Source organism: Cylas formicarius, unplaced genomic scaffold (genome assembly GCF_029955315.1).
Source record: "Cylas formicarius isolate icCylForm1 unplaced genomic scaffold, icCylForm1.1 PGA_scaffold_10__41_contigs__length_53128322, whole genome shotgun sequence".
Classification (NCBI taxonomy): Eukaryota; Metazoa; Arthropoda; class Insecta; order Coleoptera; family Brentidae; genus Cylas; species Cylas formicarius.
The window spans coordinates 1,218,859-1,237,960 of record NW_026844214.1 but is presented as its reverse complement, the minus strand read 5'-3'; the positions used below and the strand labels follow the sequence as shown (position 1 = coordinate 1,237,960).

At 35.6% G+C, this 19,102-nt stretch overlaps 1 pseudogene; it reads left to right on the top strand.

The window, feature by feature from the left end:
* The first annotated feature begins 608 nt into the window (after positions 1 to 608).
* On the top strand, positions 609 to 17,732 carry LOC132695649 (venom serine protease 34-like; annotated as a pseudogene).
* The last annotated feature ends 1,370 nt before the right edge of the window (positions 17,733 to 19,102 follow it).

The following is a 19,102-nucleotide window of genomic DNA, read 5'->3' as shown; positions in this document are numbered from 1 at the left end:
CGTTTTGTATGTCTAATTTACCTATAACCCTTGCATGGAAGGGCAGGAGACCCCGTATCGTCTGCACACCGAGTGCCCCGCCTTGACATGGGCAAGATTGGGAGTCTTCGGAAGCGCACGATATTGAGCTGAAGGAGTTGTTGACCTTCTATAGGAGGGGCGGCATTCTGGACGCCCTCTAGAGCGGCCCGGGGGCACAACGGGCCCATCTGGTGGCCTAAGTGCTTGGACGCCCGCGAGGGCGCCTCCCTTTAACACCAATACCAATACCAATACCTATAACCCTCTTCAAGGATTATCCGAATACCATACTCAGCGAATATAAATTTCATGGTATTTAAAAATTATTTTGGTCAATTGACCAGTCAATTGCACAATCCTACTTGGTCGCCAATAGATTCATCAGAATAATGCCCCATATTTTAATTTAGAGCCTTCAACTGCTGACCCTGTATATATAGAATGTTAACATAAGCTTACTAATGAACTTAAATGTGAATCGAAAGGTATTGTTTCGTATAATCGAACTTGGACAAATAATAATCCTTAAAAATTAATTGAAACGCGATAGCAGGAATTTAATAAAGTGTAAAGTTAGTGTTATGTCAACGGCAGTATGGGTGAGCGACCATTTAACCTTTGAAGTTTAACTTTTTCGTTTAACTTTTGGGGTAAAACGTCAAATACAAAAGTTGTTCAAAAAACATTAAACTACTTGCAAGACATGCTTTTATAAATAACAGGGTGCTGCAGAAATCAACCACAGATAAAAGTTATTTGTTTTTCATGGAACACCCTGTATATTATACGCTTAATAAAATTCACTAGAAATTTCGCCCAAATTCCCCAAAGTTTTGAGATACATGCGCTTTAAACATGAAAGCAATGTTTAAAAAATTAAATAATATTCTAGAATTTATCATTTATATCTTGGGTGGCTGTGAAGTAGGTCGTTATCATAAGACGAATAACTGACAGTGACGGCTACAGATTTGGTAATACTATGTTTTTTTTGTAATAAATAAAATGCGTCATTCTGAAAGAGAAAAACAATTAATTTTGAACGTTTGCAATTGGAAATAAGAGGCTTAAACATGGAAATAACGAATGTACGTTCCAGACGAAAAAAACCTTTAGTTATGATCGGTAGTGCAAGCGTTGATCAAATGAAAAATATGAAAAGGTTGTGGTAAATTCATAGCATCCCAAATGAGGGAATAATGTTTTCCGTAGTCATACCAGAACCGGAACTCCGGCAACTGAAGAAGCAGTTTTAAATTCTATTTAAACAATTAATTTTGTACTAGAACAATTGGAAATAATCAAAGTATCTTGCACGTCTTGGTTTCGAATGTTCTTCCCACCTGAAAGGCTAAATTTTTAGAACAGTATTTGCCAATATTGTTAGGAGTGTCACGTTTAATAAGGAACAGAATATGGATCACACATGAGAGCGCGCCTGCTCACTTTATTGTTGCAGTAAGAGAATATTTAAATCAAACATTTAATTAGGCATAATATAATATATTATTATCGTATTACCTTTAATTTATTTTAATTGTGTATATACAGGGTGTTTCATTTTTCGTAGGCGAAACTCAACTTTCTTATTTTAAATGGAACACCGGGTGTACTACTTCATTTATAAATTTTATACAAAGTTTTAGACATATTTTGGGTATATTGTCCCATACCTAAGGTTTCCGATATTTTTATATTTTTATGCGTGACGTTAGCAACACTTAAAATATTTATATATAAATGTTTTGTTGTCGACGAAGGACTTGAATAACCGATTTCATAAGAAATTTCGAAACATATTAATTAATACAGGTTACGCCAAAAATAAGATTAAAAATAGAGTTAAAAAAAACTGCCAAAAAAAATTTTTTTTTGGGAAAACTACCCATTTTTAAAATATGTAGTATCAAAAATTATGGTAATTTTATATAAGGTCGCACATGCCCAATGCGATTACTTTTTTAAACATTACTTTTTAAAAAATTGTCTATCACAAATAATATGATGTTGCCATATAAGTTCAGTTAATGTAAGGTGGCTATGACGGCGTTTAAACAAAACAAGTGCTAAAGTGTTACCATTATGTATGAATATGTATGCATTATTTATACAGAATAAGACCAAGGATAAGCGATAACGTTGGTAATTTTTTTTTTGTTAATAAACGATGAATAAAAAATTAAGTTGTTCAATATTTCCTGCCCCTTGAGCAACACAAGCAGTTTTTAAATACATAATACCATTTCTAACAGCCTCAGTCCCATTTAATTGTCCCATACCTTCTTTTATCAAACGTCGGCAGTTGACGGATTGTGTTTATAAACCAAATCTTAAGTCTACCCCATAGAAAAAAATCTAGGGGATTAAGTCGAAGCTCCTTGGAGGCTGGGCGTAACTACCATTCTCCGCAATCCATTCTCTATAGTGTGCATTTAGATAGGTGCTAATTTCTTGACTTCTGTGATAAGGAGTGCCATCCTGCTAGTCAAATTAAATTTGGTCGTCCCGTTTAAGGCACGTTGTTTTCAACAAAGGGATGGATAATATTTGAAAGCGTTGGGAATTTAAATTCTGATAAAAAAAATACTGCACTTATTCCTCTGAATCTCCCAATATCGCACCATACTTTGGTGAACCTGAACTTGTAACTTCCATATGTTTTTTATTATTCTTGTTTTTCCAGTAATTGGTATTTTTCCGATTAAAAATTTAAGTGGAGGTTCTAAATATTATTAGCAATTATAGCTACTGAAAAATGTTTCTCCATAAGATTGTTGCAAAAATCTAACCTGATTCTGTTGCACTGAACAGAATTTATAGGACTTCCAGTTGTTTATTTAAAGGCAAGTTCGAAGCGTTGTTCTTTTGACATCTTGATCTAAATACGCATTTCGGGCGAAATCTTCAGGGGTTTCCGCAAAATGTAACAAAATATTAAGTTGCTCTTCATTATTCAAAATATGACGACGTCTATTTTGTTTTTCTTCAAAGTTCCATGTATTCTAAAGTGTTGACAAATCAGGCCGGTTTTCATTGTTCGATATGTAACTTTCTAACATATCAATCTTTTCCTCGGTGGTGAACATATTACGCACTTCTAGGACTTGTTTTGTTTAAACGCCGTCATAGCCACCTTACACTAACTGAACTTATATGGCAACACCATATTATTTGTGATAGACGAAAACTAAAAATATTGCTTTCATTTTTGATACTAAATATGACAAGATTATAAAAATAGGTAGTTTCCATTAAAAAAAAAAGTTTTTTTTCAATTTTTTGTAATTTAATTTTTAATCCTAGTCTTGGCGTACCCTATATAATTATGTATCGATTTTTTTTATGAAATCCGTTATTTATTTATTTTGTTTATAACAAAACCCACTCAAGCGAGAAAATAAATGCTTCCGAATGAAGAAATTGGCAGGTATTTTACGTCTTGCAAACGTCATTTTCCATATAAAAATTTAAAAATGTTAAAAACGGTTAGACTTAGGTATAGGACATTATACACAAAATGAGTTCAAAAATAAAGTAATATACCAGGCATTCCATTTAAAATAAGAAAATGGATACTCGCCCTCGAAAAATTAAACACCCTGTGTATACAACATTAAAATAAATTGAAGGTTTGTAATACCGCCATTAACTTTTCTTTTTTACTTTTGGCTCCATTCCCTATAGTTTCCGAGATAAGAAAGTGTCCCAAGATAAACGGCCCACCCTAAACGTATTATTATTTAGGGAGCTTCGCAAGCAGCGCAATGATTTCGGCGGCCCTTTGGAATTTCCTGGTGCCCATGTACGCAGCAATCGATCCTAATTGCGATGTGTATCAGGAAATGATAGTCGGGAAGGAGTACCACATCCACAACCAAGAATACCCTCAAAACTACAGTGGGGGTTCGTCGTGTAGATGGGTGGCGAAAAGTGCGATCGGTACCAAAATTAGCTTGTCCTGTACCGATGTCTCACTGCCGAAAGTTGGTAACACCACTAAAATCAACCACAATAAAAATTAATCTGTAGATACAGATTTCTTTCAATGAGTACCATTTTTGTTGCAGTCTTCAAATTGTCAAGGTGACAAGCTGACCGTATCGTCAACCGGTAATCAGACTCTTGGCGACGCACATAATTACTGTGGGATCGGATCGTTTTCCGCTATTTTCCAGGCAAACACCCTTACAATCGGTAATTGGCTTTGAATAAAATGGAAGGCTATATATTGACCATAGAAAAATTAAGCATTTAAGTCCGGCTTTCTTGGGGTTGCATTTCGGAGAAAATCATTTCATAGGGGTTTTAATTTGTCTATTCCAACTTCTAGCATCTAAATAAAAAAAACAATAAAAGCAACAACACCGAAACATTACCTTCTACCTTTTAATAAGAAATGAAATAGTTGCCTAGATTTCCGGCACTACATAAATTCAGACGCTATATTCCGGATAATATTAGACCTTCCACAACCAGCAGTCCAAGTAGACTTCTCCTTCAAGTCGTCTAGGGACTTGCGGGAAAAACCATGACGAAACCATGGCAATATATTTGTTCCAGAACTGTTTTCGACGCTTACCTCTCCCGGTGGACAGTTCCATTGTACCATGACCGCTATCAAGAACAGTCCGGAACAACTGGAGATACAAAACTCACAGGACTGCAGCTGTGGCTGGAAGCAAACGGTTAATCAAACTTTAATGCTTTTAAAAAAAAGTTTTTGCTTTTGCTAACGTTTTGCCAATCATCCTGTTGAATTCTTCAGAACATAGCTGATTTTTTTTTCATTTACGACACGTTAGCAAGTTCGATTCAAAAACAAACGACTAAGAAAGAATCCAGAACTTTTGTAAATAGTATTACAGTAGCCGGTGGAAGTTTCTTTTAAAGAAATAAGTTTTTCCTATTGTACAGGAGGGGTTTCAAAAAATATTTGTCTTATTTAAGGGTAAAACAACTTCAAACTTTGCAAACTATATTGATCAGAACTAAAAACTAAGATTTTTAAATAGATTTCACATAAAATACCGACTCTAGGGAACTTGAACACTTTTTTATTCCTGTGATACATTTGTTTATGTGTAGAAATAACACATACCAAGTATTAAAACTCAAAACTCAATATTTCAGTTGCAATAAGTAATTCAAGTTGTGGCACTGGTATAATCGTGACGTCATGCCGCTGCTTAGAGTGTTATTCTCAGGCTAGAGGCCGAGGATTATAGGTTAGGCGGCCTTTTATTTACGTTTATTTTTGGCTCGCGTAAATGTCTATTTGTATTTACTTTACGACAGATTGTATTTGTCCTTAGTATATTTTATATAATAATAGACCATATTAATGCTGTTATGTTGTTAGGGACGCATTGTCGGAGCAAAGCTCGGGATTCAAAATTCGATTAATTTTGTATAGTCTGCTTTTCCCTCCAAAAGTTATTAATGTTGGCAAATTTTAACACCAGCTGATAAAAGCCGGCACTCCATCAAAACTAAAATGTAAAAGACGTGAGCTTTGATCATCAGAGCTTAGTTCTTTCTCCTCTCCAAAATCCCGTAATGGCAAAAACTTAATTGTAGTTCCGACTTTACTCTTTATTCTTTACTTTTTGCTCAATAACAACTTCAACTCTTCTATGGAGGCCCATTAGGAAGGCAACACGTAAATTTGCATCACAAGCCGAATGCAGAAAGTTTAAAAGTATAAATTCATTTTAAATGTAGGATTTTCTCATATTCTTTTTCACATTCTCAGTAATTGCATATTGTTTTTTTGTTATGTTATAGCCTTAACCGTGAAAACATTTTTAACGTTTCACTTGCACTCATCCTATTGCAGAGTCACCATGGGAATGCCTTCGTGATCTAAATAAAATAATTGTGACACTACAACAGTTCAGTGAAAACTTAACGTTTCATTGCTTACATTTTATATCAAATATTTTGGTAAGTTTTGCATAAAGTTCATGTTCTCTACATTGGATTTAAATATTTGATGTGTAGTTTGAATTTTTTTTTAAGTAGAGTCAATAAATATAAAATAGAAGTTTGAAAGTTGTTTTAAAATTAATTTTATGTGATTTTATGTTACAAAATGCCACGGACTTCCTCAGATTGTTTTTGCTACATTTGTGGGGAATACATACTAAAAACACAGCGACATGTCATGACCGATCTGGTTAAAACAGCTTATAAGCTATATTTTGGATTTTCTATCGATGGGCGAGATAAAAGTTGATTGCCAAAAGTATGCTGCAATAGCTGCTCAAGAACGTTGAGAGGTTGGCTTGAAGAAAGTCACAAATCCATGCCGTTTTCAATGATAATGATTTGCAGTGAGCCTCAAAATCATGAGAATGATTGTTATTTCTGCATGACATCTACACGAGGATTCTCGAAAAAAAAATTATAATTTATACTTTAATAATATCGTTTTTTGATGAAATAAATATTAAATTCAAAACCTACGTATGGACCAGTGTTGTGGGGCTACTTGAAACAAACATTTGTCGGCAAAGGCCGTTTCAAGATGTTCATCATTTTAAAATTTTCTGGGGCTTTTAGATTGTTGTGTATAATTGGAAAATCGTGTATATAATCGAAAAATGCCTGAAATAAATGTTATAGCACTTCTGCGTCCACGGGTTAAAGAATTTTGCCTATCCGGTGAATGATTATGGAGGAAAGCATGTTTTTCTGGAAGCCAAAAAATTTCAAAATTTTCAAAATACTAGGTGAACCGTTCGTTTTTTAGGCTACGATCCTGGGTGGAGAAGAAACGCTGCTCACTGTGTACCCATCGATGGCTGCACTGCTACATGTCGGCACTCGCAGCTTAATTTGCGGGGCTAGCATAATCTCCGACTTTTTCTTGTTGACTGCCGGCCAGTGTGTGTACGATAGAGACCCCAGTGAGTTTTCGGTGTTGGTGGGCACTAGCGCCATCTTTTCAGGTAATGCGATATTGATTGATAATTAATCCAAGTAAATCATCTGTTATTCTCTTTGGAAAGAATTGGGATCGTTTGCTGTCTGAACTTAACATAAACGTTAGTGGTAGAGTTTTGCAGTTTACAAATTGTGCAAAAAATCTTGGCCTAAGAATTAACACAGATTTTCGTTTTTATTTAGAAAAGGGATATGTCCCCTTAAAGTTGCTTTATCCTCGTCGCCATTTATTGTCTGAGGCTTAAAATATTGAATTAACGGATTCTCTAGTCTTAGTATAAACATCACCACGCAAATACACTAATATTGCAAAAAAGATGATCCGCAACAAAATGAACATAAGAAAAATTAACAACATAAGAAAAATACTAATCAAGGCAATTACTCAACTGCGAAGGCAACGAAGTTGCAATAAGATTAGACACAACAGAATTTTAACCTAATGCTACTCAATCTTCAATTAAAAATGTCAAAATCGCTGGTACGGTTGGAAACGTTGCACATATTATATAAGGGGAGAACTTCAAGACATTAGTGCTCGCGGAATCATGAAATTCAGCTGCTCAAGTAAGGGAAGACAATTTACCGAATTATGCATCACCTTGTATAACAAAACTTGTGACAAATACTCACGCATGGTCTGCAGAGAGTCCATCGAAAACTAATTCAATAACTCAATCCGAGGAACACCCTGTTCAAGATAAGATCCATAAGTTTTATAATACATATATTTTAGAAATCGCCTTTGAATGGACTCCAAGTTCTGCGAACGAACGCTATAAGCAGGCGACCAGACGGCAGAGGCATATTCTAACTTCGAGCGAACAAAAGCGGTAAACAAAAGCTTTATCGAGTTATGTGAAGCAAAAAACCTACCGCATCTGGCGATGTGATCGACAAACGACAGCTTTTTATCCAATATTACATCTAGGTCGCGCACTGAGTCCGGTCTAGCGAGAGATGTTGAGCCAATGCTGTAGTCAGAGAGAATTGGGGACGATTTCAAAGAGTAAGTCATGACACTACAGATTTAGAAGAAAATTATTTATGACAGCATACAGTTTTAAGTCATCCGGATAAAAAAGGTATTCGAAGGAAAGATTCAGCCCTATGTCATTCATAAATAGAATGAACAATAAGGGCCCTAGGAAGGAGCCCTGTGGCACACCCGAAGTTACATTATATTAGCTCGAACTGAAACCATTCACGAAAACGTACTGCCTGCGGTTAGTTAAGTATGATTCGGTCAACGTGAGTAAAGAGGAGGAAAATCCAATTCTAGATAATTTGTTTAACATAATGCTGTGATCTAGTCTGTCAAAGGCTTTTGTTAAATCTACATAAATGACATCCAGCATTAGCTATATCGATGGCATTAGCTATATAATGCGTGATAAGAAATAAATTTGTAGTTGTCGATCTACCCCTTATAAAACCGTGCTGTTTCGAACACAGCTGTTCACTCGTCGCCGAGTAAATAACATTATAGACAAGGATTTCGAATACCTTGAGGAAGTTGCATATTATCCAGATGGCTCTATAATTACTGATGACATTCTTGTCTGATTTCTTATGAACTGGGCAAACTCTGGAAGTTTTCCACGACTCACGAATGCGGCTGGACTGAAGACAGAGATTAAATAATCGCTGAAGTGGCTTGGCGAGTACATAAGCGCAGTCCTTTAAAAGCAGTGATGTATGAGATCTGGTCCTGCAGTCAACTTGGGCTTTAATTTTTTACAAGCAGATATAATAAAAGAAAAGAAGAAAGAAAAGAAAAGTATAAGAAAATATGATCCAATCTTACACACACTACAGGATGCTAAGTGGTTGAATATACGGAATAGGCGTAGATTACAGTCCTTTATTTTTAATAACAGTCCTCCTTACTTGACAAATAACAGATTGAACCTTAGATTTAGGGGTCTTATCTCTCCACCACCACACATGACGTCTCATTTTCAAAGAAGCTTCGCCTATAACGTTTACAAACTTTACAATACCGTTCCTCTCTCTTTAAAAGCCTTATCATCGCTAAACTTAAAAAAAAATAACAAGAAATGTTCAGCCAACAAGCAAATTGCAAGTGATTTCGAGTAAGTTCAGTCCTAAAATTTTCTATGCAATTTTTAATTTTTATATTCACGTACACATTTTCTTTTTGCTATAGTTATCTCATGCGAACTAATAGTTTTAAAATATTTGCTATATATTATTTTATAGGGGTTGAACTTGGAACAATTTTAATTGCTTTCATCTCCTTTTTTGCAATTTTATGCGGTTCATTGGAATTTTATTATTATTATTATATCGTCAGATGATATACGTTGCGTCTGGGAAAAATAAATTCGATATATGGGTTTCATTCCACAACCCGTAAGTCAATATCCTTGTATCTCTTTCAACCCCCGAATCCATGGAATACCGGGTGTGCGCGAAAGCCTTTGGGATTTAGATAAAACGAAACATAATAATAATAATAATAATAGTAATGATAATAATAATAATAACAAGATTGCTTTCGAAAAATCTTCACTGCGGTGGTGGTGGGGGGCTTGTTATTTTAAAAAGAAGGTGTTTGGCGGATTCTTATCCTGCGGACCACTGTCGAACATTCGCAAAATCGATGTAAGTTGATTGTGAATACTCCCTGTATATAGTGTCCTTCACATCTCATCGAACTTCAAAGTTACATCACACTTCGGTAAATATTAAAATTTGTACTGGTAATTCCAATTTAAAATTATATTTTTTCAATTACCTTGCGTCCCCTGTATTATAGACGAAACATTAAACTCTCTCTGGACACAGTTTACGTAATGCGAACAATCGCATCTTGGATCTAGTCCTTTCCAACTATGATTGCAGCCAGGTAGAAAGATCTCTCGATTTGCTGGTCAAGGAGGATGCGCACCATCCTGCACTCTGTTTGTCCATTAATTATATGCAGCCAACATTACTCTCCAATCTTGCTACAAACCTTCAGGGCAATTTTAATTTTCGAAAGGCGGATTTTCCACGCCTCTATCGAATGTTGGCGAACTGCGATTGGTCTTGATATTTCGCACAGTTCACAAACCTAAGAAAAAGAATTAAAACCGAAGTCGATACTGCCTATCGAGGGTATATTGAGAGAATCGAGTCTCAGATAAAGACCGATCCATCTAGATTTTGGACATTCGTGAAAAACAAAAAGGATGCCTCTGGCGTTCCCGATTCTATGACCCATGAAGGTTGTGAATTCAACAACCCATCTGATATCGTTAATGGATTCGCAGATTTCTTTAAACAATCGTTTATTCCTAGATCTAACCTACCTTTGGATAACAAGTCAAATAGCTCTCTGAATTGTCAAGTCATAGATGTTCGGAATGTTACCGAAGATGAAGTGATATCTGCTTGTAAAAAATCAAAGCCCAAGTTGACCGCAGGACCAGATCTCATACTCGCCAAGCCGCTTCTGCGATTATTTAATCTCTGTTTTCAGTCCAGCCGCATTCGTGAGTCGTGGAAAACTTCCAGAGTTTGCCCAGTTCATAAGAAATCAGACAAGAATGTCATCAGTAATTATAGAGCCATCTCGATAATATGCAACTTCCTCAAGGTATTCGAAATCCTTGTCTATAATGTTATTTACTCGGCGACGAGTCAACAGCCGTGTTCGAAACAGCACGGTTTTATAAGGGGTAGATCGACAACTACAAATTTATTTCTTATCACGCAGGATATAGCTCGTGCGATCGATGACCATGCACAGCTGGATGTCATTTATGTAGATTTAACAAAAGCCTTTGACAGACTAGATCACAGCATTCTATTAAACAAATTATCTAGAATTGGATTTTCCTCCTCTTTACTCACGTTGACCGAATCATACTTAACTAACCGCAGGCAGTACGTTTTCGTGAATGGTTTCAGTTCGAGCGAATATAGTGTAACTTCGGGTGTGCCACAGGGCTCCGTCCTAGGGCCGTTATTGTTCATTCTATTTATGAATGACATAGGGCTGGACCTTTCCTTCAAATACCTTCTTTATGCGGATGACTTAAAACTGTATGCTGTCATAAATCATTTTCTTGATTGCATTCGACTGCAACATGATCTGAAGATTCTAAATCTGTGGTGTAACAACAACATGATGCCTCTTAACATTAACAAATGTAGTGTCATGACTTACTCTTTGAAATTGTCCCCAATTCTCTTTGACTACAGCATTGGCTCAACATCTCTTGCTAGACCGGACTTAGTGCGCGACCTAGATGTAATATTGGATAAAAAGCTGTCGTTTGTCGATCACATCGCCAGATGCGGTAGGTTTTTTGCTTCACATAACTCGATAAAGCTTTTGTTTACCGCTTTTATTCGCTCGAAGTTAGAATATGCCTCTGCCGTCTGGTCGCCTGGTTATAGCGTTCGTTCGCAGAACTTGGAGTCCACTCAAAGGCGATTTCTAAAATATATGTATTATAAAACTCATGGATCTTATCTTGAGCAGGGTGTTCCTCAGACTGAGTTGCTGAATTAGTTTTGGATGGACTCTCTGCAGACCAGGCGCGAGTATTTGTCACAAGTTTTGTTATACAAGCTGATTCATAATTCGGTAAATTGTCCTGACTTACTTGAGCAGCTGAATTTCATGGTTCCGCGAGGAGGAGGAGACATTTTTAATTACGGCTTGAGGAGCATTAGGCTAAAATTTTGTTGTGCCTAGTCTTCTTGCAATTTCGTTGCCGTTGCAGCTGAGTAATTTCCTTCATTACAATTTTTCTTATGTTCATTTTGTTGCGGATCATCTTTTTTGCTATATTAGTGCATTTGTGTGATGGTGTTTATACTTTGTAAATAATTTTGTAATTCTGATTAAATGTAGTTGGTGTTCTCCTGCTCTGTAATTGGGTTTGATCCTGTTGAGCAGTGTATGTAAATAAATAAATAAATAAAATAGTGTTCATAACAAATTATCACATCTTTAAAAGTTTTTCACGTATCGCCAATAATTGAATCACCAAAAGCGGAAATAGAGAATATGGCCCTGGATCTCCTTAATTTCCTGGTATCCGAATTTTTTCAATGGAGTAAACGGCTTTCAAAAAAATGACTCTAGGATTCATGGCGAGAAATGGTGATTTTCATTTGGATTTTTTCGAATAAAACCGTTAATACATACTGCCTATACCGGATTACCTATTGTTTGTACGAATTTTGATTTACGGTTAATAATTTACTCTCTAAAAGAACAACTTTCAGTCCATAACTAATGCAACTTGCATATAATCGAAAAAATGCGTAACACAAAAGTTAATGTTGTTTCGTTGACATGGCATCGTCCTCATTATATGAAATCTTTTGTTCTTTCGATGGGCTATCGATAGTTTATCATATAGTTCGATTACTTCCGCTTTTTCCCCATACTTCCCCCACTTCCGACATATATTTTCCCTTCAACATCTCTTTCGAACGTTTCTAATGATTGCCCTTGTTCCGAATTTGATTTCCATGTTTCGCAACCATATAAAACTACTTAACTTATTATTGTTTTATACATTCTCTTCCTTAAAGAGGCTCTAGTGTTAATTTTTTTTTTTTGACGTTGACCTTCATTCATAAGAATAATTCCGTTTTTAGGAACGGGCCGTTATTCGGCAATTTATGCGGTCAGCGGTTACGAAATCTTCCCCAACTACCAAACAAGTCCGCTGACCGATGACATCGCGATCGTTCAAACTCAACAGCAAATTGTGTTTAGTTTTTTCGTGGGCCCCGCATGCTTACCATTAGAGCACGCGGATTACGATTTCAATGGTGAAATTGTTACGATATTAGGTAAGTTCCTGGAATCAAAAACCCTCTAGTTTAGATCTAAAAAAAACAAAAGTGGATGTAATAGTGATAGCAGTAAACTTGTTTTATAAATTATTGAAACTTTTGCTCCAAAAGTACAAATTGCATGGACCGCTCTGGTCCACCGACGATATTAGGTAAGTTCCTAGAATCAGGAATATTTTATTACCTTTCCCTTTTAAAATAAATATTTGAACTTGATACCAAAACTAGATTTTATTGTCTTTTCTATTCCCCTATGTAAAATACCTAATTATACATCGATCTGGCGTTCTTAAACTGTCATTTTATCATGTCAGTTTTTTATCCCACAAATTGTTGAATGTTCAACGTTTTGGAAAGTCTAGGTGAGTCTCGCGGGATCTGGATGCGCCAATTGAGGGAATGTCAAATAAAAAAGGACAAACAGCTGCTTCGTTTGAATGATGTCATTTTCATATTTAAATTGGAAGACTTTTTTAAGGTTAGCGCCAAAATTTTCCGGCCTGACATAGATGCAGCTCCAGTATCAGGACAAAACTTTGTCTTCTATTAAATATACATCTTAGTAGGCTGCGAAAAAAAATTTGAAGTCTTGCGTCAAATAGTTTTTTATTGGCAACATTTTAAACAAGACGTGTCCGAAAAACTCTCGCATATAACGCAAATTGAGTATACAGCAGACATAAAGTTTTCGACAAAAGAAGAGTTAACACCTAAAATCATTAAAGAAATTCTAGATGGTGTGTACGCCCAAAGTTCTCCTTCGTATTCTTTAGTGAAAGAAGGGGCAAAATGTTTTCGAAGGGGGCAGGAGTTCCTTGAAGATGTGGAGGTCATAACGGAAGATATTGTTGCGATTGTGGAAGAGGTGGTATTGACGTTTAGAGGTCAAGGAAATCTCGGAAATTACTAAGCTTTCTGGTATAAGTGTTCCTAAAAACCTTTCGACAATTCAAAAACAACGCCGTGTCGAGTACGCGCGGTCTTTTTTGGAACTCTGTGGGTCGGAACCGAAGCCTGCGATAGAAACTATTGTGACGGGAGATGAAACTATGGTTCTCTATTATGACGCTCTATCGAAAAAAGAATCAATGGAGTGGCGTCGTAAGGGTGAAGCACCTCAAAGAAAATTCAGAGTCTGTCAGTCAACAAAAAAAGTGATGGACACGATCTTTTGGGATTGTGAAGGAATTCTTTTGATAGATTTTAAAGAAACTAATACCACTGTCAATGGTAAATATTACGCAACAGTATTACATAAATTGCGAGACTGCATGCGTGTAAAACGTCGAGGAAAACTGACCAGAGGCGTCCATCTTTTGCACGATAATGCGCCTGTCCATACTGCTGGTGTTGCACAAGCTGCCATTTTAGAGTGTGGGTTCCAACAGATAGATCATTCTCCCTATAATCCAGATATGGTCCCCAGCGACTATTATTTGTTTGTATATTTGGAAAAGGATTTACGTGGACGGCGGTTTAATGACGAGTTGCGGACACGTATGAGTGACATGAACGCGCGGCCTCTGAAGAGGCCAAGTGATATTTTTTCGAAACGTCCGGCGAATGGTTACGTTCAATATATATATATATATATATATATATATATATATATATATATATATATATATATATATATATATATATATATATATATATATATATATATATATATATATATATATATATATATATATATATATATATATATATATATATATATATATATATATACGAGGCAGCGCCAAAATTTCACAGCCTGAATATGAAAGAAACAAACTAGAGTAACAATTTTTTATTATTTTTCAATATAATCCCACTTAACTTCAATACACCTATTACATCTCTTTATTATATTATATATGTATATATATATATATATATATATATATATATATATATATATATATATATATATATATATATATATATATATATATATATATATGTGCGTGTGTGTGTGTGAAGAAATATGTAACTTGTTTTACATATTTTTACTCTATTAGGGTGGGGTAGTGTAGACGGTACTATGAATCTTTCGGACGTACTAAGAGAGGCGAGCATCATTGTAATTTCGAACCAGCAATGCGTGCTAGAACACAGTGAGACCATCAACAGCGGAGAGATTTGTGCATTTGCGCGAGTGCATTGGTGATTCCGGGGGCCCGCTGCTGTGGACGGATCCTAACACTGGAAGGTTGCACCTTGTCGGGGTCATATCCCATGCACTCGATTGCCCCAAGGATAGTCCCGCAATAAACACCAGGGTAACTTCGTACTTAAATTGGATCGTTTCAACGACAGGTACGTTCATTGTTGATAATTCGACTCTTAGCAGAAAACATCGACCTTTCAACTATCGTTTTTCTTTAATCATAATGGTTATGTTTCGATTGGCCATTTTATAAAACCTGGGAAGCTATTAATTGTTCCCAAAATGTTTCCCTATAATGGAAAACCTTTAAAGAGACGAATAAAGTTGAAATCATTTTTAAAATGGTTAAATTTGACGTTATTATGAAAATGGAAACGTTATGGATAAAGTATTCAAAAGCTGTTAGGAACAAATCACACGCACACAGCCGAGTATGAACTGTCTAATTTTTACGTTCTATATTATATCCGAGATCTGTGTTCTACCCGGGTTCATGCCCATATACGTAAGGTGACCAACTATTTTTATCCAAAAAGAGTACCCTTTGCAAGTTTTTAATTTTTGAAAAAATCGTGACATCGGTGAAATTTTAAATAGAAATTTTAGACAATTATATATTAGACAATTATAGTTAAATATCATAAATCATTCGGAGATAATATATTGAAATATTCAACATGACGGACATGTGGAAAATTTAATACGAAACTATTTGAAATAAAATGTTATCGATACAGTAATATTTAATAATTAATATTGCTTCGGAATTGATAAAAATTATCAACAAATTCAAAACGCCTTTTAAATGGCTATCCGAAAATATATACAAGGTGTTTGACATCGCAACGCCGCCTATCGGATAAAAACATTTTTATTTTTCGCCTTTTAAAGGGATATTTAAAAATGTAACAAAAATATAGGGTATTCCCTAAAACAATATGTAACTTTATAATGGGTGTTTTTTTTTCGATGTATAAAACTTTAAGTTGCCATTGCTGTTCAAGATGGCGACCGACTTAACAGCTGTCAAGTGAATTATTCTCAGTTTGGTTAGTTTTGGTTAGTTAGTTAGTCCACTTTATCGTCGACAAAATCGTCCATCAGAGCAGTTAATTCGATTAACCATGGAACGTTTTCGCACCACGTTTCCTCCTATTGATAACTCGCATCCCCGAGACGCCGTACGGTGCGTACAGAAGAAGCTATTGCTGCTGTAGAGCGTATCATTGAGGATGACCCGAATGAGTCCATCCGCCATCGAGCACAGGAATTGGATCTGCGTCCATCCACTTTATGGTAGATTTTGCGGAAGGATCTTGGTTTACGTGCTTACAAAATCCGACTCGTGCAAGAATTGAAGCCAAACGATCATCAAGTAAGACGTAGATTCGTCGAATGGGCCCAAAACGTTGTTCCCGATTTTCATAAGCGAATTTTGTTTAGCGATGAAGCGCACTTCTGGTTGAATGGCTACGTCAACAAGCAAAACTGCCGCATTTGGAGCGAAACTAATCCTCAAGTGTATGTCGAAACACCGTTACATTCAGAAAAACTGACTGTTTGGTGCGCTTTATGGGCTGGTGGAATCATGGGTCCGTACTTCTTCAAAAACGATGATAGCCAGAACGTTACAGTCAATGGTGATCAATATAGAGCTATGATTACGAACTCTTTTATTCCTGAATTGAATAACCATGATGTCCAGGAGATGAGGTTTCAACAAGACGGCGCAATATGTCACACAGCTCGTGCCACAATCGGTTTATTGAAAGACACGTTTGGTGACCGCCTAATTTCACGTTTTGTAACCGTGAATTGGTCTCCAAGATCTCGTGATTTAACACCGCGAGACTACTTTCTGTGGGGTTATGTAAAGTCATTGGTCTATGCGGATAAGCCACAAACGCTTGACCATTTGGAAGACAACATTCGCCGTGTTATTGCCGACATACAGCCACAAATGTTGGAAAAAGTCATCGAAAATTGGACGTCCAGATTGGACCACATTCACGCCAGCTGCGGCGGTCATATGGCAGAAATCATATTTAAAATGTAATGCCACAAGATTATCTTTCGCATAAATAAAATTCATGTCAATCGAATAATCCATCGTTGTTTTGTTGCAATTTAAAATTCTATACATCGAAAAAAAACACCCTATATGATTACTCTGCATGTAATTGAGCGACAATTGAAATAATACAAAAAAAATGTATTCAAATTCACCTTGTACATACAAAAAAGTATTTTCTTTAAATTTTTATAATGTTGGATTCCTCAAGTCATTAAAGAATTACTTTTTGTAAAGAAAATGGTTAAAGCCAGGGGCGCACGCTTTTAATATTTTCACCTAAAGTGAATACTAAATAAAATATTTAAAAAAATAATAGAAACTTTCCTTGTTTTACTTAATTCATAAATTACATCAATTTGATAAAGCTCTCCAACTTCATAAGATACCAAGTTTAAGGAAACAGATCCAACAATATTGATATAGAGAAAAAGGCAGTGGCGCTTAGTATTACTGCCTGAAAATCCAAAAAGCCCAAAGAAATGGCATTTTTATTTTTTTTTAAATTTTAATATTTGTTTTTCGTCCCACCATGTTACTTCATATAATTATAACTGAGTCTTGTTTCATTACCAGGTGCAACTTTTTGTATCTAGTAGACGCGGCCGCTACAGGTGACTGCATCATTTATATTTTGGGAGTAACAAGTAAAATAATATTCGGTTCATTGTATTTATTGCACCGCCAAATCAATAAATGTTTATATGGTTGAAAAAAGTTTTTCATTTTGACCCTCAATATGCCACAAAGGTGAAATGAAATTTATCCATGACTCCGAGTCCTTATCATTCAAATATAAATATTTGTTATCAAAACAATGATTCTCTTATTTGAGCTGTTAGTGTTCAACCTAATATGTAATATCTGTCCATAGGCTCATATCTCTTGTTGCATCAAATGTGGTTGACTTTTTATGGTTTTTGAAATTCTGTAAATTCTCTAAAATGCACAATTAAAATTGTCACATGATATGTTTAATTCATTTCTCCTGTGTATTTATTTATTTATTTAAGAACAGTCAGCATTTCTGAGCAAAGTAAACATAAAAAATTAATAAATTTAAAAATAAAGGCTACTATCAGCGAAAAATTTTAGAGTCAGATAATCAAAATAAAACTGTTTGGTCTATTGTGTCTGAGATAAGTGGAAGGAATAAGCGGCCAAAGAATTTTGAGATTAAGAATAATGTTAGTAATGTAGCAGTAGTCAATTTTATGAACAACGTTTTCATAGAAGCTCCTGATAATAATAAAATTAAGAGGTCATCTAACTTGCACAAAAATTTATTTCTAGATGTAATTGGAAGCTTCCCTGAAAATATGTACATTAGACCTTTCTCTCAAGAGGAAATATCGAACTTAATAAAAAATAAAATAAAAAACAAAAATTCTTATGGCGCTGATAGTGTGCCTTTTGTAATATTCAGAAAGTGTGCCGACTATATCCTGAGTCCATTGAACTCCCTGAAAGTTTCGAGTGTGGCTCCCATCTTTAAAAAGGACGACAGACATTCTGCAGAAAATTATCGTCCAATATTTGAATACGCCATGCTTGACCGCTTGACCGATTATTTAAGTAAAAACAGAATTTTGTCTGAAAGTCAGCACGGTTTCAGAACAGGTAGATTAACCCAAACAGCGATCCATTCATGCTATAAGCTATATTGAGTCTGGAGAGCACAGTGCTGGGATATTTTGTGGTCTTAGCAAGGCGTTTGACTGTATGAACCACGAAATTCTTTTGAATAGGATGGAACAATACGGAATTCGTGGAACAGCCCTGAACTGGTTCAGATCGTTCTTAACAAATCGTAGGCAGCATGTTGAAATAAAGCAGGAGAGGGGAAACTTGTGTCAAATTAAAAAATCTCAAGTCCAATCTGTAGATAGAGGCGTACCGCAAGGTACAGTGCTGGGCTATGTTTTATTTATCCTTTTTATCAATGAACTTTCTGCTGACCTACCTAGTTTGGGTCTATTAGAGTTCGCTGACTACTGTTCAAGTTAGTATCCTCACAATGTTATCAAACTCTTTAAGTAGAATTAATTCAGCACTTGAACTGCTAAATAGCCGGTTTAACACCAACG